Genomic DNA, 23973 nt, shown 5'->3' on the forward strand with positions numbered 1-23973 from the left:
GGTGTAAGATGAGGTCATCAGCTGAGAGTATGGAGGATGAGTAATAGGCTTGAAGAAAGAGAAGGCATGAAGTGGTGGTCTCAGAGTGGAAAGAGGCAATAATGAATAAGAAGTAGACTTACCTCCTTCCTGGCCCAGAGGAACATGAAGTGTGGGAGAAAAAATAGCCTCTTTGCCAGAGGAGTGCAGGAGAGGCAATGTTATCTGTGGACAACCATTCAGAGGTTAGGTTTCTGATTGTAGATTAGAGTTTTAGAGAGCTCAGTGAAACAATTTAGGAGGAAGGGGAGGGATGGGGAGTTGGATGGCATTAGGGCTTGTTCATTGTCGTGTAGAGTTGAGAGACCTCATCAAAACTGTTAATGGAAAGGCTTGTGCTTATGAGGGGGATTGATATAAAACAATCCATATGATGCAGGCTGGGACTAGCCCTGAGAGCCTCATGGAAGATTGGGAAGCTCTTAGGTCAATATCACAATCCCAAGTACTTGGCTTGAAGTCTCCTGGAGGAGAGGAGACCAGCCCTCCCACGCTTTCATAGCTAATGCAAATGGGATTATTTTTCCATTTTCATTTTAATCTGTTACCACCAGCATAAAGAAAAGCTTCACATTTTTGTATATTTATCCTATCTTCAGCCTCTTTACCAACTTTCCTTATTCATTCTAACGGTTTTAATGGAGTTTTTTAGTTTTTCATTTATTCAGTATACCATCTACAAATAAGTTTCACACTTTCCGTGTGATCAAAGCCAATAAAGTCTCTGTCTGAGCCCCATTTCTGTGACTTCGTTCAGCCTGCAAACTGAGTCTCCCTCCCAGGGTTAAAGCAGTTACTCTGTTCAGCCACTGGATGGCAGTGACTCAGCATGTCTGTGCTACTCTGTTGCTCTGTAGTTCTGTTGGAGAGATGAGCTGAGTAAACTTTCCTACCAATAGAAAAAAGCTCTTTCTAGCAAATTCAAGATATAGGCCTCTCTTCAGAACCAATCAACTATCAACTAGCTGTGAAGAGATGATCTGTAACTACAGATCATCTTATATAAAAGTAACCAAAAGGACTACTTGCTCAGTAAGAGGTGGCCCTGCTCTTATGGTTCCTCAGCAAGTCTAATAACCTAAAGGATCATTTACTACAGGTGAGATCTTTGAGTCTCAGGAATTCTTGCTTTCTAATCAGGGCTTAATTTTAGATCATCTCCAGATTTTTCTTTTGAATATTTGAGATTATCTCTTTCCATCCAAAATGAAAATGATACTAATCTTATGAAGTCTATGACTGTTTGTCTATTTCCTATGGGCCACTTGATAGTTTGACCTGATGAAGAAGGGTACAAGTCAAGACAAGATGTCCCTCCAAATTCCATTTCTCTAATACTATCTTGAGAAACTTCATCTGAGGCCATCCCAAAATGTTTTGCTTATTTACCAGCCTTGCTTTGAGCCCAATGGAATGAATCATTACCCTTAGTCACCATGGGAACCAAACAGACCAGGAATACAGATATAAATTCCACTGGATTCTTATGATCAAAGATAAATTACCCAAGACTATATATAAAATTCACATTATCTGAAAAGACTATATACATATAGTGTATATATATATATAATTTTATTTATACAATCAACTACATTTTAGATACAATGGAAAATGCAGAATGTGTGTCCTAAATTTCTCACACTCCATAGCAGGAGTTAACAAACATTTTCTGTAAGGGGCCAGTTAGTTAGAAAATATTTTTGGTTTTGTGGGCCCTAAAGTCTCCATAACAACTATTCAGCTCTTGCTGCTGTAGTGCAAAGGCAGCCCTAGGCTATACATAAATGAATGGGTAGAGTTGTGTTCCAATAAAACTTTAGTTACAAAACAAGCAGTGGGCCAGATTTGGCCTGTGTGCCATAGTTTTCCAATCTCTCCTTTATGATAATGTTGTTCAGTGGAAACCTGAGGGTATGTTGGACTTCAGTGAACAAGATCAGAGAACAGGTACACAGTCCGTGAAGTCAGAGAATGGATCTGGGGGCACAACAGGACTCAGAGAGTAGATGTCTGTGGGAGACAGTCCACATTTTACCCTAGAGAAGTGGCTGTGAAGATGGAGCTGAAATCTAAGAGCAGGAAGGCACAAGGCTGGACTCAGATTCCCCACCTGATTTCCTTTTTGCTTTGAGAATCATGCTGCTAATTATAGTGTTCTGGAACTATTTTCAACTGCACCTTTTCCTGGGAGGAATGGATTAAGCATGGTACAAAAAAGTGCATTTTGTCCAGTCAATGTTTCCCAAGGGAAGCTCTCTAAAGAAACTGACACTGAAGAATTTGAGTGTGACAGTTTCTTCTCATTAGAGATTCCCAAGGGCCTGGGAATAATCTTCTGTTTACAGTCACTGCTAACCTTTTCACTATGCTGAGGGATCCTATGTGTTTTCATCTCTTTTCTTTGGGTAAGAGGAGAAAGAAAAGGATCTATTAGCCTCTGATATGAAGATGGTCTTGTGACCCAACACAAGAGGGATATCAGAAGCAAGGGGAGGCCAGCACATGAACACATGGCCCCATGGCTCTCTGGAGTATCAGGGGCAGGGACTGCCTGACTTCCTCACTTTTACATGTCTAGGCCTTTGGGCAGCACCAGGCATATAGTATGTGCTCAAAATCATTGGTAGAATGAATGAATGAGCTTGTTCTCATGGGATAAAGAAAAGAGTTAATTGGGACACCAATTTCCCTCTTATATTCCACAATACAGAGTGAGAAGGAAGGACTTAAGATCAATGGTCATATAGGAATTTGTTCTCAAAGCATTTTGGGGTTTGGGTCACATCTTTCCTCTAACATGCAGCCTTCCATCTCCGTTTAGCCCATCATGAACCATTTTTGGAACCATTTGGCCCTGATCATCCATCTTGCTCGTTTGTGTACTAAGCAAGTGTTCAGTTTAGCTTATCTTTTTTTTGGAGCCAGGTTCTGGGGGTACAAAGTTGAGTAAAACAGTTTACACCCTCAAGGAACTCATGGTGTGATTTAGCCATGTTATGTATGTTGACCTAAAACAAATAGACTGCCAGATATTTTTCCAGCAAAACACGGATTTATTCGGGATCAGCAGAGAATTATAATTTGGGGTCTGTAATCATGGTGAGTCACGTGCAAGTTCCCCTCATGCCAATGGAAGGAGATCACTTTTATAGAGGGGAAAAGGAAGTTGGAAGGGCTATAGTAAACAAAGAGTCCATGGCTTTCCAGTGGCTGTGATCTTGCCAGGAAAGGAGTCTTTCCTCTTCCTGTTGGGCTCTGTTCTCTTCTCAGGGCGTGAGAGCTCCCCTTTCTTGTCTCCCAGCTGCACTTAATTGATGTTTCTGCTTACTAATTTTTACATGTGTTTATGTATTTTCTCCCTGGAGTAGATCATAAGCCTCTTGATGACAGGAACTCCGTCTTTCCCTTGTTTTGAATCTGCCCAGTAACTAACGTAGGGCTGAGGATTCAGCTTAAGCAATACTTGATAAATGTAGTTACCAGGCACTTCCTGGGCACAGCTCCAACCAAACAGAATAGTTTCGAACTGCCACTCAAGCTGGGCGAAAGCTATAGTCAGAGCAGGATGGCTCCAAGTGCACATTCCAAGTGAAAGTTCCCCTCTTAGCTTCGAGTCATTCTCTAGCTCAAAGCAACTTCAACGCTCCCCTCTTTTTCTGTTCCTCCACTTGAAAGATGGGGATCCATGAACCCTGACACCGCGTAGTTTTATAGTGCTCTGAAATTCTTGTATGAAAGGATTCAGGCAAAATATGAGCACATTTATATGGGAGCGTTATAAGCTTTTATCTCAGAGCCTTCGTGCTTTAGAGTTTCAGTTGGGAAATAAAATCACCTCAGGGATGGAGAACTGTCAGCTCCCAGCATAGCTAAGACTAAGGCAAGGTTGACATTTGGTGCCACTCCTCCCTGGAAGGTAGTGATCTCAGCTACACCTGCTCAGAAGCTCAGGTAGCCCAGAACTTGCCCTTCTCACTGCCGCAGGGAGCTCCAGGCAGATAGCTGGTGCAGTTTACTCACCCATGGGGAAGACAGCCGCTGCCTCGATTGAACGAGCCCTCCATGCGTACTGGGGAAATATAAATACTTGGAACACATGATCTTTTAGCTGTTTGCTTTTTAAAAAAATATTTAATATTTCTATAGTACTTTTTTTTAAACCTCTTTTTAAAAATCATGCTTTCATGGCCTCTTTTACCTTTCCTTGAGATGTCAACAGTACATGTAAGCATGAGTGGCAGAGCCACAGGTGAGTTCATGACCAAGGATTGAAGCCTTTCTCTCCAGTTGGGTTTATATAATTAATTAGGTCCATGGCAACCTCCCTCCCCATCTCTTCCTTAGATGAATCGTTCAGCGATAGACTTACCCTTCAAATAAAAGCTGACCAAGTTTCTAAGAGAGGGCACTGAACTGGGTCAATCAGAAGGACCATCACATGCACACACTTCTCTCTCCGGGCTCCCTTGGCTGACCCGGCTGCACCCCAGTCCAGACAGCATCCCACAAAGCATTTCCTGAGTGATTCTCAGGAGCTGTCACTGCTTCAGCATGAAATGTGGCATCTCGTTGCTCTATCCAGGCCCAGGATCCCCCCGATCTCTTTCTCCTAATGGAAACTCATTCTCAGCTAACTGTTGCATGCAAATTAATATTTGGATTTATTATAATTTTAGTCAAAATCCAGACAGGAATTTATAATTTTTTTTGTGGGAGGGTGAGAAGTGGATGTATTGATTTTGAAGTTCATATCATAGAGTAAACACAGGGAAATTATCAAGGAAATTTTGAAAATGAAGATCAACAAGGTGAACTCGCCTTAACAGATATACAAATTATACAGTGACTGAGATAAAAGCAGAGTGGTACTATTATATAGTTATGGGCAAATAGGTCACTGGAATAAAACAGGGAGTATACAAACAGACCCACAATTATTTGAGGAATTTGATATATCATAAAGGAGGCATTTCATTTCAGTGGGAAAATAATAGACTATTCTGTAAGTGGTACTAGGACTAACTACCCATTTGAATAAAAGGATTTTATATTTACCATTTATGGCATTCTTCATTCCTTTGGGTAGATCCAAATTTCCATCTGGTATCATTTTTCTTCTGCCAGAGGAACTTCCTTTAACATTTTTTGTTAATGGTATGGATGAACCTATTTGCAGGGCAGGAATAGAGACGTAGACGTAGAGAACAGACATGTGGACATCGGGGTGCAGGGAAGGGGAGGGTGAGACGAATTGGGAGATTAGGATTGACATATATACACTACCATGTGTAAAATAGATAGCTAGTGGGAACATGCTATAAAGCACAGGAAGCTCAACTCGGTGCTCTGTGATGACCTAGATGGGTGGGATGGGGGTGGGGGGGGAGGGAGGTCCAAGAGGGAGGGGATATATGTATACATACAGCTGATTCACTTCATTGTACAGCGGAAACTAACACAACATTGTAAAGCAATTATACTCCAATAAAAAAAAATTAAAAAAAATTTTTTTGAAGATCTGTTGCTGGTGAGTTCTCTCAGCTTTTTTTTTGCCCGACAAAGACTTTGTTCCATCTTTGTTTTTGAAAGGAAAGACAGTAATCCCCAACAGACGGGAGCCAAACTAGATGAAACTTACAATTGCCCCAGCTTACAGTCTTGTGTTTTCAGGCCACAGCACAGGAGGGTAACCCAGGCAGAGCCTGAAGGTGTCCCTGGGATGAAGAACAGGGAAACCAAAGTGGTCTGAGTGCACAGAATAAAGTACCAAAGAGGGGAGAACTGCATGGAGAGAGAACTCTAGAGACATGAGGAGGCCCCCTGAGTCTTCAGCACAGTACCGATCAGCATTTGCGTGTGAAGAAACCACAGAAGACCTGGGGGAAATCACCTAAAAGGACAAGCAAAACAGTGGTCATCGCTCATACAGTGCCTGTTCCTACAAACCAGATTGAAAACCTCATAATTCATAGGAGAGAGTACTCTGAAGGGTCTTGTCTCAGCTGTGGGAATTTATTAGCTCTCAACTAAATGCTGCTCTGGACCTGCTTAACAAGTCTTAAAAGCAAGAGCCAAAAGGATCAGTTTTCCATGGTTACAGTTATACATGGAATCCCAAAAAAGTCAAACTCATAGAAACAGAGTTGAAAAGTGTCTGAGGGATCAAGGATAGGCAGAAGTTGGTAAAAAGATACAAACTTCAGTTATACGGTGCATGAGCTCTGGGAATCTAATGTATATCATGGTGACTGTAGTTGATAATACAGTATTGTATAATTGAAATTTGCTAAGAGAATAGAACCTAAATGTTCTCACCAAAAAAAAGTTAAATATATGAGGTGATAGATGTGTTAATTAATCTGATGGGAGTCCTTTCTCAAGATATATATATATATATATATATATATATATATATATATATATATATATACACATATACACACATATAGAAATCATCACGGTGTATGCTTTAAGTATACATATTTTTATTTGTCAATTATACCTCAGTAAAGCTAAGGGAAAAAAGGATCATTTTCCAAGGAAACTTGACTGCATTCCAGAACAAAGTTGCTCAAGAATATTTATAGGAATATAGGAATATCCATTACCTAACAAGATAAAATTTCTAGGCATGCAAAGACACAGGAAAATACAACCAATAATGAAGAGAAAAAAAATCAACCAAGAATAACTGAGAACTGACACAGATGTTAAAATTAGCACACAAGGACATTAAAATATATGTTATCTAGACATTCAAAACATTAAATGGGGTTATAGAAGATATAAAAGTAACCCGAGTTAAACTTCTAGAGATTAAAACTACAATGTTTGAGATGAAAGACACTCTGGATGGAATTAATATTATATTAGACATTGCAGAAGAAAAAATTAATAAACTTGAAGACATAGTAAAAGGAACTATCCCAAATGAAACATATAGAAAAAGGAGGAGTAAAAAACACTAAAAGAGCATTAGTGAGCTATGGGACAACATCGAAAGGCCTAATATATGTGTAATTAGAGTCCTGAAGGAGGGAAGGGAACAGGAAAATAATTTGAAGAAATAATAATGGTTGAAAAATTTCCAAATTTGTTGAAAATTATAAAGCCATAGGTCCAAGAAACTCAGCATGTTCCAAGCACAAGAAACATGAAAAGAGTACAACCAAGGCACATTCTGTTCCAATTGCTCAAAACCAGCAACAGAGAAAATATTAGAAGCAGCCAGAAAAGAGACATGTTACATACAAAGGAACAACAAATTAAGGATGACAGCAGTTTTTCTAACCAGAAATGAAACAGTGAAGCAACATCTTTAAAGAGCTGAAAGGAAAGAAAAATCTCTGTCAACCAGAAATTCTATAGTGATACAAATAATCAATAAACAAATGAAATGTATGCTTAATTTCAAGAATAGTTGGCACAACTTTTAAAACAACATATTTTGCCTTCTTCCTCTCCTAAATTTGGAATCAATTGAAAACCAAAACACAGGCGATAGACAGAGATCAATTTTGAGATTTATTACTGATAAAGTTGATTAGAGAATGGCTTAGATCAATACCAATGTGGGTTAAGTATTAATCCTTCATCTCTGAATGAGACGTTTTACTCATACAGCGATATCTTGCCCTGATAATTGCCACAGGACTTGACCAGGAGACCAGAAAGTCACCTTCTCTGAAGGCTGATAGATCTGAAAAGATGACAAAGCCCAGATGGGCTGAGTTGAAAATGCTCAATTCCTGAACTCAACAACCAGATAACTCCTTCCTTCTGTGTAGAAGTGTGAGTGGGCAATAAGAATCTGCAAGTATTTTGACTAGCCTTCCCCTTATTGAAATGGAAGTAGTGGGGGAATAAATGTTCTCCCCACTAACAATCAGGAAAAAGACAGTTTTTTAAAAGTAAAAAAATATAATTGGTATTAATTTGCAGCCAAACCTTGGGAGTCTTCATTTTGGGCCGTCTAGAAGCAGATCAGGAGATAAAGATTTGAGTGTAAGTGCTTTATGTAGTGTTTTAGTTCTTTTAGGCTGCTAAAATGAAACATCATAGATTGGGTGGCTTACACATAACAGAAATTTATATTTCACAGGCTGGGAAGTTCAAGGTCAAGGCGCCAGCATATTCAGTGTCTGGGGAGAGCCTATTTCCTGGGTCATAGACAGCCATCCTTTTGCTATATTTTCACGTGGCAGAAGGGCTGAGGGAGCTCTCTGGGATCTCTTTTATAAGGGCACTAATTACGCTCATACAGCTCCCAAAGAACCCACCTTCAAATACCATCACATGGGGAATTAGGCTTTTGCATATGAATTTTGGGGGGATACAAACTTTAGCACGTGGCATATTAACTTTAGCATATATAGCATTTAGGAATTGGGCTCAGGAAATACTAGTAACTCACTGAGGAAGTGAGACAGAGAAAGGAAGGAAGGCAATGTGGGTGTTTTATCAAGGAATTTACCACTGTGGGCAATGGGCATTTAATCTCACTGGAGAACTTTGAGAAACAGTATAAAGACATGCCTTAGAGTTACCCTGCCTGAAGGGCTAGGGAGCTGAGTTATTTATCCACTAGTCATTGGTTGAAGGTTGCTATAGGGACCATTAATTTTTGGAGCTTCACACCTATGCCTCATTCAGGCAAAGCTGTCCCCAGCAGCCAGAGAGCTTTTAGGCATAGGCTTGGGGGTTTTGGCATTTGGAAACTGGGCCAGCAAGCAAATATAGAAGCAGCAGGTGCTAAAGGTATACAGATGGGGTCCTGATAGCACTGAGGATACTCAAGAAATGTTACAATATTTCATTTTCCTTAAATGTGATTTAATCTGATCTCAAGCCTCACCTAGCTACCCTGAAAATATAACACCATTTATTTTTAAAAATTTATTTCTTCTATTGTAACTACTATCTTTTTTAACTTTTTATTTTTTATTGGAGTATAGCCAATGAACAATGTTGTGATAGATTCAGGTGCACAGTAAAGGGATTCAACCATACATATACATGAATTCATTTTCCCCCAGACTCCCCTCCCATCCAGCCTGCCACGTAACATTGAGCAGAGTTCCCTGTAACACCGCCTATCAATAGAGTTCTTTCTTGCCCTTTTAAGTTGAGCAAAGTTTCCAGAAAACTAATGCTAAACAAACTATGTGGGTAGCCCTCGTCATCACTCCACCATTGTTTAGATCAGAATGATTCTTATATGTCTGGAAGCTTTGCTGGAAAGCTTTGCGATGATTAGGATTGCCAGCACTAAGGATTTGCCTGCTTGGGCACATTTTGCTTTTCCCTTGCCCTCAGTTCACCCCGGGGCACTGGAAGGCAATCGGCTATGGGTACTCATTTGTTGGAACCTGACAGTTTACATCCACTCCTCTCCCTCTGACTGATGCTGCTACCCTCCAAAGGAATTCTAGCAGCTCCTTATCACCCTTAAGGCTGAGCACTTGTCCTCATATTTGGCTCAGGCCTCCAGCAAACCAAAGCCAGGGAGACTTCAGGCTACTTCTGCTGTCTCCTGCTCCAACCTCCTTTGAGACAAGGGCTAACAAAAGTCTGTCCACCTGTTCAGATTGGAGGCAGGAAAGAAAAATATGACAGCAAAACATAAATTAATACTCAACAATATTCTGCCACAATTAAATCAGAACAAGTTAGAAAATTTCAGCTTTTTAATATGTATTTTCTTACCATGGTACTGGTGACCTTCCAATGCACCACGAGGTTGTTGCCCTTCTGCTGAGGAAAATTTCTCTGACCCAGTGCAGAACTGTATGATACCTGGTAGCAAGGCAAAGGGGGATGTCTTAGCATAGAACTAGAATCTTACCAGCAATCAAGCTATCCCTATGCTATTAAAAAATCAGGACTTGGATCAATTAGTCCAAAGATCATGGAGGGGTAAATTGCATTGGCTGAAGCATGAGTTTTCTGGTTTTAATATTTCAGTGTTTCTTTGTCCCAATCTATTTCATTTCTTTTTTGTTGTTATGATATTGAAAAAATTAATATACTCTAAAATTGACTTTTTAGGGGGTACCGTTCTATAAGTTTAAACACTTACACATTAATGTATGAACAACTATTTGGAAACAAAACAGTTCCATCGCCCTAAAACAACCCTCATGCTGCCCTTTTGTAGTCACACCCTCCCCTAACCACTAAATCCTGGCAACCACTGATGTGTTCTCCATCACCATAGCTTTGCTTTTTCTTGAATTCTAATATAAATGGAATTATATAGTATGTAAATTTTTGAGACTGATTTCTTTTATTCAGCATAATGCCTTTGAGATTCGTCAGTGTGTTGTGTGTATCAATAGTTCAGTCCTTTTTACCATTGAGCAATTCTATTGCATGTATGTAGCACATTTGTTTATTCATTTACCCCCTGAAGGATATTTGAATTGCTTCCAGTTTTTTGGTGATTATAGATAGAGCTACCATAAGCAATCAAGTACAAATATTTTTGTGAACATACATTTTCATAACTCTAGGATAAATATCTAGTTGTGGGATTTCTGGGTCATATGTTAAGTGTATATTTATCTTTATAAGTAACAGGAAAACTGCTTTCCTGAGTAGCTGCACCCTTTTATATTCCACCAGCAATATAAGTGCCATTTTCTTCTCCTCTTTGTCAGCACTAAATATTCTCAGTTTATTTTTTTAGCCATTCTAATAGGTATATATGTTATCTTATGTGGTTTTTTTTTTTTTTTAATTATTATTTATTTATTTATTTATTTTTTGGCTGTGTTGGGTCTTCGTTTCTGTGCGAGGGCTTCCTCTAGTTGCGGCAAGCGGGGGCCACTCTTCATCGCGGTGCGCGGGCCTCTCACTGTCGCGGCCTCTCTTGTTGCGGAGCACAGGCTCCAGACGCGCAGGCTCAGTAATTGTGGCTCACGGGCCCAGCCGCTCCGCGGCATGTGGGATCTTCCCAGACCAGGGCTCGAACCCGTGTCCCCTGCATTGGCAGGCAGACTCTCAACCACTGCGCCACCCGGGAAGCCCATCTTACGTGGTTTTAATTTGTAACTCTGGCTGCCTATAAGATTTTCTCTTTGTCTTTGATTTCTAGAAGTTTTGATATGATAAGCCTAGGTGTGTGTGTGTGTGTGTGTGTGTGTGTATGTTTATTCTGCTGGATGTTTTCTGAGTTTGTTTTTTTTTTTTGATCTGTTATTAGTTTATGTCATTACTTTTAGAAAATTCTCAGCCACTATTTCTTCAAGTATTTCTTCTGCCTGTTCTTCCTGCTTTCTACTTGTGGAATTCAAATTTTACATATGTTAGACAATTTGAAGTTGTCTCATAGCTCCTGGATACTCTTTTAAAGGCATTTAAAAAAAATCTGTTACTCTTTTAAAGGCATTTTAAATTTTTAAAAATTTAAAAATCTGTTTAAATTCTTCTGTATAGTTTCTAGCTTTCTGCTAAAATTACCTATCTGATCTTGCATGTTATCTACCTTTTCCATCTATAACACTTTGGTCATTGTTGTTTTAAATTCTCTGTCTGATTTCCAACATCTGTGTCATATATGAGTGTCTGTTTTTGTTAATCATTTTGTCTCTTCAGATTGGGTCTTTCCTTACAATCTTGTATGCCTTTTATTTTTCTTTTTTATAGAAAGCTGTACATGTTTTATAGGATAGAAGATAGCAGTATTGTTTTTTATTCTTGGAAATGAATACATCTTTTTTTCCTATGCCTTTAGTGTGAATGTTTGTGTTAATTTAGTCAGTTATTGGGCTGAATTTGAAGTTTCCTTTGTGCTGGCTTACCCTTAGCGTACCACAGGCTTCAAATTTCTCTAGTGATACCTTGTTTTTAAGGTGTAGGCTATTTTGCCAGAGGATTTTTCTTGGGGTCTACTCTCCAGAGAGAATCTGTCACTTGTACTTCTTCCACCCATACTCTACCATTATTTTCTCAATGTTTGTTACTGTGCTATAGGGAAAGAGTGAGGGATGGCGGCTGTTTTCTGATGTTTCGATTTAGCCTCAGTTTTAGACAGGCACTAGGAGCCTGGCTCTCAGGAGTGTAGCCCTCACAAGTGCTCCTGTCATTCCCCTGGCAGTAGCACTGGTGCCAGCATGTGATCTTGCTGTTCTCCCAAGGGTAGAGCATATTAAAAATCCGTTCCCTTCTCACAGCTGCAATAAGTTTCTATCAGTGACCTACAGTGTCAAATTTTGTTGCTCTTCCCTCTGCAAATTAAAGCTTTTGTTCCATAGAGGAGATGGGAAAAATGGGTCTAGGTGGAGTTTCAGCAGTGGCTGTTTCCCCCAATTCTCAGGATTCTCCCCAGCTTTCCCTGTAAGTGTCTGGGGGCATTTGTGGAGTAAAACCTGCAAGAGGTTATGAACTCCCCTTGGTCTGTGGTCCTCAGAGACTTTACACTCTCCAACTAGCCCAGACTCAGCCTTTAGTAATTCTTTAAAATTTAACTAAATCTTCTTACCGGCTTATTTGGTGCATGGCAGTGTTTGCCCCAGGTAAGCAAATGCTTGGCTTTGTTTCTCCTTTCTCCCTGCAGGTGCCTGTCTCTCCCCAGATTTTAGGTTGGATGTTTGCCCTGTGACCTCAGCTCTCTCATGGGTTCAGGAAAATTTTCAATTTGTTTTTTTGTCCCAGTTTTTCTTCTTGTAAGTGACTGCAATGTTCTTTCCAGCTTTCTACATTTTCAAAGTGAAACTGGAAATATCGATTGCTTTTTTAGAATTGTTCTATTTCCAAGCCATGATTTTAGGGCAAGAAATGAGGAAGAGGAAATTCTGTCCCTCCTTTCCCTCCTTGTTTCTCATCCTCCTTAACACAAGGGCATGTTTAGATCAACTCCATCCAGTCCCACTTTTATTTTTTCCATTTCCCTGTTTTCATGTTTATTTCCATGTATATTTTTGTTGGCAGGGTTAGTTAAATGTATGTGTGTGTGTGTACATCCTCAGCAGCCATTTTTTTAAAAGTTGGAGTATCATTGATTTACAGTGTTGTATTAGTTTCAGATGTACAGCAAAGTGAATCAGTTATATACATACTCTTTTTCAGATTCTTTTCCCTTATAGGTTGTTACAAAGTACTGAGCATAGTTCCCTGTGCTATATAGTAGGTCCTTGTTGGTTATCTATTTTATATATAGTAGTGTGTATATGTTAATCCCAAACTTCTAATTTGTCCCTCCCCCCTTTCCCCTTTGGTATTTTTCTTACGTCTTTATTGTGCTGGTAGTCAGGCACAATGCACTGCCTCTTTCATGAAGATCCTGGCTTACACCAAAAGGAACCCTCCTCCCTGTTGGCACAAAAGTCCCTGCTGCACGGTCGTGAGAGGGAGAGGACTTCTGGCTGTTGCTTCGGCACCACCAGGGGAGTGCAGATGACACTTTAGGCTCTTACAGATGGGAGGCAGCAGCCCTCAGTGGCTCTGTTGTTTGTGAGCTCCTCCTGTGTGTGCATGCTTTGTCATTCTGAGCAGTGCAAGTGCACGCACACACCCAAACACACCCGTCTCCTCACACATTGCAGTTTCAGAGAGATCTTCTTATTTTCCCTGGACGGAGCAGGGAGCAAAAATGAACCTGCTCAGCTTTTTTATTTTTTAAATAGAAAGCAGTCTTTATTGATTTCTTCTAACTACAAAAGTAATATAGAATGACTGTAGAAAAAAAAAAAATTCAAGCCAAACAAGAACATTGTAAAACTCTGTTCCTTTTTTCCACCTCGACCCTTCATCAGAACACCATGTTTGCATTTGGGTGTACATTCTTCCAGTTTTTCTCTATTGATATGCAAAAGAATATGTATTTTAATTTTTAAAAAGTCAGATGACAGGCTAACGTAATTGACTAGAGTTTTGACGCAATGGATTAGTGGAGATTGCTCTCTTTTCTCTTGGCAGCTCAAGGCTTTGCTGTTATGATGGGTGAAGCAAGAAACTGGAAACCCAAAAGGAGCTGCAACAGCCTTCTTAAATGGTGAGTGTGTGCAGGAAGGCCGGAGCTAAAGTAATGAAATGGACATGAAAGTGACTTGGGGAAATATGTGCCACTCTTACATTTAATGGCATGGATGCTTTTTTGGCAAACCCTCTCAGTAGAGGGTAAGATCCAGGGCCAGCCTGGAGTCAGCAGAGACACTCACAGTCACTGGAGAGCATCCCTTTGCTCCCCCCAGGTTCTTTCCTCACTGCCTTTGCCCCCTGCATCTCTGCACGGCTCTGGCTGTCACATCACACACGGAGAACTGCAGCTCTTTCCAGCTGCCTCATTGCTGAAAGGTCATTTTGCTTGTGTTTTCCTCTCGGTGGTCCTGGCTCCCCTGACAGTAGGAGTGCTGACCTCTGCTTTGATCTCTAAACACCAGGGGCTCCTCGGGGAAGACTCCGGTCATAGCAAATGGGTCTTTGTGTCATGTCTGTCTGGACAAGGAGGGTGCTTGTAGGACGGTCAAATGTCAGCACTCTAAATTCAGCCCTTCTGTCCTCAACTGGAAGTTACAGGGAAGGCGCAGGCTCCTGAGTCTGTGCTCAGGCAAAAACATTTCTTCATGATTTATAGCCTTACTATGTTTCAAAGATGATGAGAATTCAAACTGATATAGAATTTGAGAGAGGATACAAGGAGAGATATGTCTTATATCCCATCTATGGTTTGGGTTTATAACACTAACATTATACAGGGAATCAGCTTGACCAGAAATGCAGATCTTGGACAATGCCGGAGGGGATCCAAGGTCCCTGAAGAAGTAAAGGTATCTCTGTCCTGGATTATCTGACTCACCTAAGAAGAGAAGAACGGTTTTAATGTTAACTAAGAGATATGCGTTCTTTCCCATCATTAGTCGTTCTTATACTGTTTTCTATAGCAGACCTCTCTACTCAATGACTTTGATTCTTTAATGTGACTAATAATCACAGCGTTGATTCTATGTTAGGCAGCGCCTGGACCTCCAGCCTCCGATCTGGTGAGATTCACTCTGGGCTGAGAGCTGCCACCGACTTGACTGAAGACGAAAAAAGTATCACCAAGGGCAATTAATCCTCCCGTCACCTTGGGAGAAAGGGTTACAGACCCCATGAGGATTTGCTTAGCATGCTACTGACTTTTTAAACAACTGACTGGACAAAGGGAAGCGATACCTTTCCTCTTCCAAAAAAGAATTGTGCTAAAAAATGGGTTAGCCAGTCAAGGACCACAGATTCAGGTCCAAAAGCACTTTTTTCCCCTAGCGTTTGATGGGAAGATAGGGCATAGTGAGTTTGGAGTAGACAAGATGTGCCCAGTCAAGCCTGGGACAGAATAAGTCAGACTTCATGGAAGGGGTCCAGGAGTCATTCACGTATTTATAATTTACTGATCTGTTTAACAAATATTACAGAATCCCAGTTTCATCTTATGCTAGGTGTAGTGGCTGAGTGTTAGCCCCACCAAATATGTTGTTAGTTTTTTTCATTTTTTTTCCTCCCCACACTGAGCGGCTTACGGGATCTCAGTTCCCCGATCAGGGACTGAACACGGGCCACGGCAATGAAAGTAGAATCCTAACCACTAGGCCACCAGGGAACTCCCCACCGAATATATGTCCATGTCCTAATCCCCAGAACCTCATATGGCAGAAGGTGTGATTATGTTAAGGATCTTGAGTGGAGTAGTTTATTCTGGATTATCTGAGTGGACCCTAAAAATAATCACACGTATCCTTATGAGAGAGGAGAAGGCAATGTGTAGACAGAGGCAGAGATGGGAGCGACGTGGCTATAAGCCAAGGAATGTTGGGCGTTGCCAGAAACTAGGAGAGAGGCGTGGGACAGGTTCTCCCCCAGAGTCTTAGGAAGGGGTACAGCCCTGCTGATTCTTTGTTTCAAAGTGATCTTCACCCTCCCTCAAGGAGCTTGTGGTCTAGTGCAGGGACAGAGACACACTCGTGACATACAGTTAGAATGATGAGACCCCATGGCCACACAGAAGCCATAGGTGACCTTCGTGAGCACACACGAGGATGGGTGAGACACAAGTCAGGGCAGGGAAGGGGTAAGCAAACTGTGTTAGTGGCAGTGAAGGACCATTTTTCTGGAATGCCTATCTGTTCTAATATGTTTTGCTGATATCAGTGCAACAAATTTCTTTTTAAAAAATGATGTTAATATTATTTTCTGATTATAAAAAGAATGCATATACATTGAGGAAAACTGGAAAAATATGGAAAGGTATAAAGAACAGAAATAAAATTTGCCCATAATCCTACCATCCAGAGATAATTCTTGTGAACATTTCCAACGATTAATGCACACACACAAAATATGCACTTTGGTTAAATGTTAATGTGGCACTGTTGTGACTGTCATCTCTCATTTCTGGGTGGATGGCTTAGACTGCTGGGTCTAAGGAACAGAAATTCTCCTAGTGTGGAGCAGGAACCAGGAGTTGAGTTTTAGAATGTATTAGGTGGGATTAGGTTAGGTTATGCTGTGGTAACCAGATAACCTGCAATCCCTAAGGTTTATTGCTTGTACACATGACAAATCCATTGTGAACTGAAGTGGTTGTGGTGATTGCAGGGACTTGGCTGGCTGTTGTCACTTAGAGTGTCTGGCTGACTGCCGCCCTCCGGAAGGTTGGAATGCCACAGACCACTGGAGCAGGGGTGGAGGGAAAGGAAGCCCACTTATTCTGCCCAGAAGTGAGACCCATCATCACATCATAACTGGAGATGTCTGGGAAGTTCAGAGGAGCACAGAGAAGAGTTGGTTTTATTAGAACAGAGCATTACTGACTTTGCTGCAGAGAGCGAAGTATGCGTGGACGGTATGGTAATGGGCAGGAAGGGATATCAGGACCTGAGGAAGCCGGGGGTGCAGTGGCTGGTGACTCTGTCCGGCCAACCACATAAGAACAGAAGTTCACCTCCCTGAAATCACCTGTCCTCCCGCAAATGTGAGTCTATGCAAAACTCTCCCAAATACCAGCACTGGGGGAATTTGGAATCTTTTTTTTTTTTATTCAGACTTTAACCTGGTGAAAGGGTTCCATTTTTTTTCTTTTTTATTGAAGTATAGTTGATTTACAATGTTGTGTTAATTACTGCTGTACAGCAAAGTGACTCAGTTATACATATATACACGTTCTTTATCATATTCTTTTCCAGTATGGTTTATCACAGGATACTGAATACAGTTCCCTGTGCTATACAGTAGGATCCTGTTGTGTATCCATTCTATATATACTAGTTTGCATCTACTAACTCCAAACTCCCACTCCAACCCTTCCCCCTCCCCCACCCCCTTGGCAACCACCAGACTATTCTCTCTATCCCTGATTCTGTTTCTGTTTCATAGATAGGTTCCTTTGTGTCATATTTTAGATTCCACATATAAGTGATATCATATGGTATTTGTCTTTCTCTTTCTGACTTACTTCACTTAGTATGATAATCTCTACTTGCATCCATGTTGCTGCAAATGGCATTATTTTGTTCTTTTTTATGGCTGAGTAGTATTCCATTGTATATATGTACCACATCTTCTTTATCCATTTATCTGTCGATGGACATTTAGGTTTTTTCCATGTCTTGGCTATTGTGAATAGTGCTGCTATGGACATAGCAGTGCATTGTATCTTTTTGAATTATAGTTTTGTCTGGATATATGCTCAGGGGTGGGATTGCTGGATCATGCAGTAATCCTATTTTTAGTTTTCTGAGGAACCTCCATACTGTTTTCCACAGTGGCTGCACTAACTTACATTCCCACCAACAGTGCAAGAGTGTTCCCTTTTCTCAACACAGAGAGGGTCCCAATTTGACAGCAAAGGGTGCTGAAGAAAAATCTTTTTTAAAGAAGTAGGAGGAGAGTAATTAGTAAAAGTCAATGTCTCTTTTTGCCTTATATTTGTGTTTTGTTTTTCGCATGTTCTGGTGCATGCGTGTGAGTTTAATTTTAGTACAATCAATATTAAATTAAAAATCAGAAGCAGTAGAGTAAAAATAAGAAGGAAATCTGTAATTCTCCCATTGATCCCTGCCTTATATAGTACTTGAATTCCTTCTGCATGGAAACTTCTTTATTAGTAATGGTAAGAAATCCAAGCGTGGTGAATCTGAGTCTAATTTTAAGAATACATCGTTGGAATTTTCCCTTGTGGCAAAGAAGGCCCTGGTGTGTTCCAGACCTAAGAGTTTTAAGAACTAGAAGAAGATATCCTTGAATGCCTCACATACCCAAGAGAAGAGCTTGGGCAACCGAGTGAGGCGACCTTAAATGTTTTCCAGAAGGGGATTAAATGGTTTTCAGAGTTTAGCAAAATTGCCACCTGCCCTTGCCCCCGGCAGAGGAATACAGAAAAGATTTGGGGTTAAGCTTCAGCATTGTCTCTAGGAGAGCTACGTCTGCAAAAGGAACTTTTATTCCACTTCTAATCAGAGCTCCATTTTGATTAGCCTGGGCTTCTGTGCCCACCTTGAGAGCAGGTATGTGATTATACTGGAGATTTTGTGTTCCTCCAAGTACCCATGCAGGGTACTGTACATGAAAGAAACTTCTGGAATTCTCCAATTTCTAAAGGCTCCAGTTAAAAACTAGAGGATTCATATAATCTCATCTCTAATTGGGACCCCATTCTTGGTTCTTTGGAAATGTGCTGTCCATGCCTTGGACACTGTCATTAACATTTTACAGGTGAAGAAACTGAAGATAAGAGAGGTCAGGCAATTTCCTAAGGTCACTTAGCTGGTAAGGGATAGAGCTGCTATGGACACCCACGTGTGTCAAATTCCTAACTCATGCTCTGTGTCTGACTGGCTGAAGCAAGCTTTGCTTTAAATTTCTTCAAAAGCTAGATCAGAATGGGAACAGAGATCAAGGGAAAGTGGAGTTAGGCTAACAATGCAGTAGAAGATAATGCAGGATATCTTCAGAGAGGAGACAGATATGGGAGAAAAAACAAAGGTTTGAGACATAAGGTCTTTGTACATTTGACAAAAATACATTTGAATAATATAGTCTCTGGGGTGTTTATTGCCATTTCGATAAAATTATTTGTCTATAACTAAAATTTCTATTTCTCTTCCCCTGGGATGCAGAGTTTCATGTTTACATCATCTTAAATTTATCTCTGGCAGTGACTGCCTTAGCCTGTGTTCTTGGTATAACCTCAATGGACGTCAAGGTGTAAAGGACTTCCTGACAAGTACACACTTTTCTTCTGAGTTGCTGGTGCCAATTAATTGTGCTGTACGGGGGGTATCGTGATGGTGAGGTTGAGTTCAAGTACTCTAGTATCATCTCTGATTGGTAATTGAGTTTCTAGTTTCTCTTTAAGAGTATAGCTGACTGAGATACATATATACATATAATTTTTTTTTAATTGGAGTAGACTTGATTTAAAATGTTGTGTGTTAGTTTCAGGTTTATACAAAGTGATTCAGTTATACATACATACATATTCTTTTTCATACTATTTTCCATTATGATCTATTAGAGGATACTGAATATTGTCCCCTGTGCTATACAGTAGGACCTTGTTGTTTATCTGTTTTATATATAATAGTTTGTATCTGCTAATCTCAAACTCCTAATTTATCCCTCCCCCCTCTCCGTGTCCCCTTTGGTAACCATAAGTTTGTTTTCTATGTTTGTGAGTCTGTTTCTGTTTCATAGATAAGTTCATTTGTGTCATATTTTAGATTCCACATATAAGTCATATCATATGGTGTCTGGCTGACTGATGTATTTGCATTTATGGCACCCTGGCAGCATCTTAGCTTTTCTAGGACTCTCACAAGTTCACAGTGTGGGGGAGGGAGAAGGTGGTAAATTAATAGCTTGTTAGATTGGATGAGTCTGCTGCCATCTTGCCCAACAAGTTATGGATTCCTGATTTCATATCAGAGTTACATGGAGGTTGGCAAGAGCAGAGCCATGATGTGGTTTGGGTTGTGTGATCTGACCCCAGATCTCGTCTGCTTTGGGAGGCAGTGGGAATAGTGAAGTGGGCGTCGGCTATATTCCTGTGAAGATGAACTTGAGCATAGGCCAGCCAAGGGAAGTTAACCAGCATGACTGCCACAGTTAGCAGAAGGGCAGCAGGGTCCACTCCATACCAGCTGCTAGTACTGAAACCTATGAATATGCACAGTCATTAGAAAAATCACTAGGCATTTGAGGAGAATCAGGAACTAGTCTAGAAGAAGATCTAACTGGACAGTCAGAGTAATTGCTCCAGGGAAAGAGAGTTAAGATATTAAAGGATTGAGAAGAAATCCAAGTAGCATCCTTACTGAGTGTTGAGAATAAATGACATCTCTGAAAAAAGAGCAAGTTTGGGGCTTCCCTAGTGGCGCAGTGGTTGAGAATCTGCCTGCCAATGCAGGGGACACGGGTTCGAGCCCTGGTCTGGGAAGATCCCACATGCCGCGGAGCAACTAGGCCCGTGAGCCTGCACGTCTGGAGCCTGTGCTCCACAACAAGAGAGGCCGCGATAGTGAGAGGCCCGCGCACCGCGATGAAGAGTGGCCCCCACTCGCCGCAACTAGAGAAAGCCCTCGCACAGAGACGAAGACCCAACACAGCCAAAAATAATTAATTAATTAATTAATTAATTTAAAAAATAAATTAATTAAAAAAAAAAGAGCAGGTTATCATGCGAAAAAACTATGAGCAAGAAGGATTCTCAGACACTGAAAACGTTTCAGAAATTAAAAATATAAAAACTCACTAAAATAATTTTATTTCTTTTTTGTGCCTTTACCTGAATGGTTATATTTTCTCTGATGAAAATGTATTATTTTTTTGCGTTAGGACATTTCGATAAAGGTTATTAAAAGATTTAAAGTCTTGGGTTTCATTTCTTTTCCATTTTATTTTTAAAAATTATCTTCATTTTACATATGGTTTTCAGATTGCTGTAATTTAGCTTTTGATGGAAAAACTCTTATCAACTAGCCAAAGCTATTTTGATTATCAATTTCATTTTTAGTCACAGTAGAACCCTGTAAGCTACAACTCAAAAATTGGCCTTATGCATCAGCGTGCTAAAAATAAACACAGTGTATATCAATGTCTTTTTCTGACTCCAAATTCACATGCTCTTTAAGTATCTTTAGCTGAGTTGTCTGGAAACAATTGTGTTCTGGCACTACATCCTGCAAACATCAAGAAATCTGCAGGGCCAGGAAATATTATGGGTATTCCACAATTCAATATATAGAGCGAAACAACACTCTTGATGTATTTGCTATTTTTGAAGGCAAAGGAAGGAATCTGATTCTGACCAAGAAACCACTGCCAAAAGAATTATGGTTTAAGTAGCAGGTGTATTTTTCACTTTAGGGAATAAGATAAACTAAAATAACAGAAAAGACTAGGGCTCCCATTTTATACAATTTCACTTACAACCTAAAAACAACCATTCTTAATATTTTTCCTTTGCCAACTTTAAAGCAAGTAGAATGGAATCGAAGATAAAAAAACTGCAGGATAACGGGAAAAAACAGTGAAGCAAATACTCTGCTGGGAATTGCAGATAATACGAGAATGACAGATAGGGATGTGGGTGGCTGGGAAGTAGAACAGGAATCAATACTATGGCCTCACTATTATGATGGGGAATACTGGGTAAGGATAAAGAAAAGTACAAAAAGTGGAAAACAGACATTTTTTTCCCTCTCTATGCCATACTTGAAAGCACTGTTTTCATTTATTTAATGGAGTATTAAGAGCTTTGAGGGGAGAAGGGTGGAGGCCCTAAAAAGACCAACGTAAACAGGTTTTAGAAACATAAGAACTTGAAAGTACATGAAATAATTTACCGTCTCAAAACCTGAACTTGAAAGTACATGAAATAATTTACCGTCTCAAAACCTAAGTTGAATAAGGTGAGGGCATAAGAAAGCAAAATCAAACAAACAAAAAACCAAATAAAACATTAAAACATTGTATTTATTTGAAACGAAAAAAGAAGAAAGGCTAATTCATTGGCTATTTGCAAACACAGGGAGCAACCAGAGCTTGACAGGGGGGGCTGTTTTCCCCACAGTGAGAAGCTACAGGATAAGGACTAAACTGCAGCAGGGAAGATCCCTGTGTAAAAAGTCACTTCCTTGCGTGAGGTTATGTTATTAGATACTGACGTGGTTATCAGAGGGAGACCGTGGAATTCTCTAGCATTGGGGTGGGGGGCAGAAGAGGAGAGAAAAGGGGGCAAGGGGGAGAGAAAGCGAGGCAGAGAACTATGCAGATCTGGGATAGTTTCTTCTAAAAAACCAATCCCTCAAACAAAGGACCCTGCTACTTTTCAGTAAAGAGTCCAGACACACAGGACTCGCGTCTTAGGACGCTGGCTCTTTCTTTGGGAGTGGTTTCGAGAAGGATGAAGATGGTTCTGTGTGTGTGTGTGTGTGTGTGTGTGTGTGTGTGTATTATGGTCCTGTGAGTGCAGATCCGAGTGTCAAATTCCCACAGGAGCTGGGAGAGGCATTGGTAGAGGAGTGGGTGTAAAGAAAGGAATGTCTGTGATCAAGGTAAAGAGCAACATCAGGGGGCTTCCCTGGTGGCGCAGTGGTTGAGAATCCGCCTGCCAATGCAGGGGACACGGGTTCGAGCCCTGGTCTGGGAAGATCCCACATGCCACAGAGCAAATAGGCCTGTGCACCACAACTACTGAGCCTGCGCGTCTGGAGCCTGTGCTCCGCAACGAGAGGCCGCGATAGTGAGAGGCCCGCGCACCGCGATGAAGAGTGGCCCCCGCTCGCCACAACTAGAGAAAGCCCTCGCACAGAAACGAAGACCCATCACAGCCAAAAATATATAAATAAATAAATTAATTAAAAAAAAAAAAAAAGAGAGACATCAGAAGCAAAGAGTGGGTGGAATGAGGCGAAGAACAGGGATGTTACGAGGGGTGGGTCCTCCAGCCCAGCACACAGGTGTCTGGGGCTGCTGGCTCCATGCCTCCTACCCTAATTCAATCAACTCGACACCCTGTCATGTGGACAAAGACTGCCACATTTATCTTAGCACCCCCAGTACCGCGGACTATAATGGTAGAATAAATCTATGAATGAGTGAGTGAGAAGATGGAGCTTCTGCCTCTCATTACCTAGGGCAAGGATATTCAATAAAGGTGTAATGGGAAATGCAAATACAAGACATGTAAGTAATTTTAAATTTTCTCGTAGCCGCAGTAAAAAAGGAAAAGGAAACAAGTGAAATTAACTTTAGCAATACATTTAATTTAACCAACATATTCAGAATACTATCGCTTCAACATGTAATCAATCTAAAAGTTGAGATATTTTAAATTCTCTTTTGAAGAACTAAGTCTTTAAACTCCGGAGTGAATTTTACAATTACATCACCTTTCAATTCAGACTAGTCACATTTCAACTATTTCAGCAGCCACAGGCAGCTAGTGGCTATTGTGTGGGATGGTGCAGCCCTGTATTCTGCCTGTATTTATATTTTAATTTTTGTAACATGTTGGCGCAAAAGTAAAATTACGGGGATTTCCCAGGCGGTCTGGTGGTTAAGACTTCCCCTTCCAATGAAGGGGGTGCAGGTTCAATCCCGGTTGGGGGAGCTAAGGTCCCACATACCTCGTGCCCAAAAAACCAAAACATAAAACAGAAGCACTATTGTAACAAATTCAATAAAGACTTAAAAAAATGGTCCACATCAAAAAAAAATCTTTAATTAAAAAAAGGGAAAATTACGTTCTTTTTACAATAAGCTAGCTAACTCATCCTCTCATTAAATAAAATGACTGTCCCTATGTAACCATTTGAAAGTTCTTAATAATTGTTTTATACATAAAACAGTTTTCTGAATCATCAACTATTGCAGAATTTCAGTCTTACAAAAGTAAATATATATTTGTGCATCAACTGACTGAATTTCAAGGGAACAGTTTAGGGACCAAAG

General features: G+C 40.4%; 1 long non-coding RNA gene across 1 annotated transcript; it reads right to left on the reverse strand.

The window, feature by feature from the left end:
• Positions 1-12769: 12769 nt before the first annotated feature.
• Positions 12770-22891, reverse strand: LOC309635160. The gene is made up of 2 exons (XR_014248681.1): positions 21916-22891; positions 12770-21874 (listed from the first exon to the last, which is right to left on the reverse strand). It is a non-coding gene; the product is annotated as an uncharacterized lncRNA (long non-coding RNA).
• Between the last annotated feature and the right edge of the window lie 1082 nt (positions 22892-23973).

The sequence above is a fragment of the Balaenoptera borealis genome (genome assembly GCF_965194805.1).
Source record: "Balaenoptera borealis genome assembly, chromosome: 9".
Lineage (NCBI taxonomy): Eukaryota > Metazoa > Chordata > Mammalia > Artiodactyla > Balaenopteridae > Balaenoptera > Balaenoptera borealis.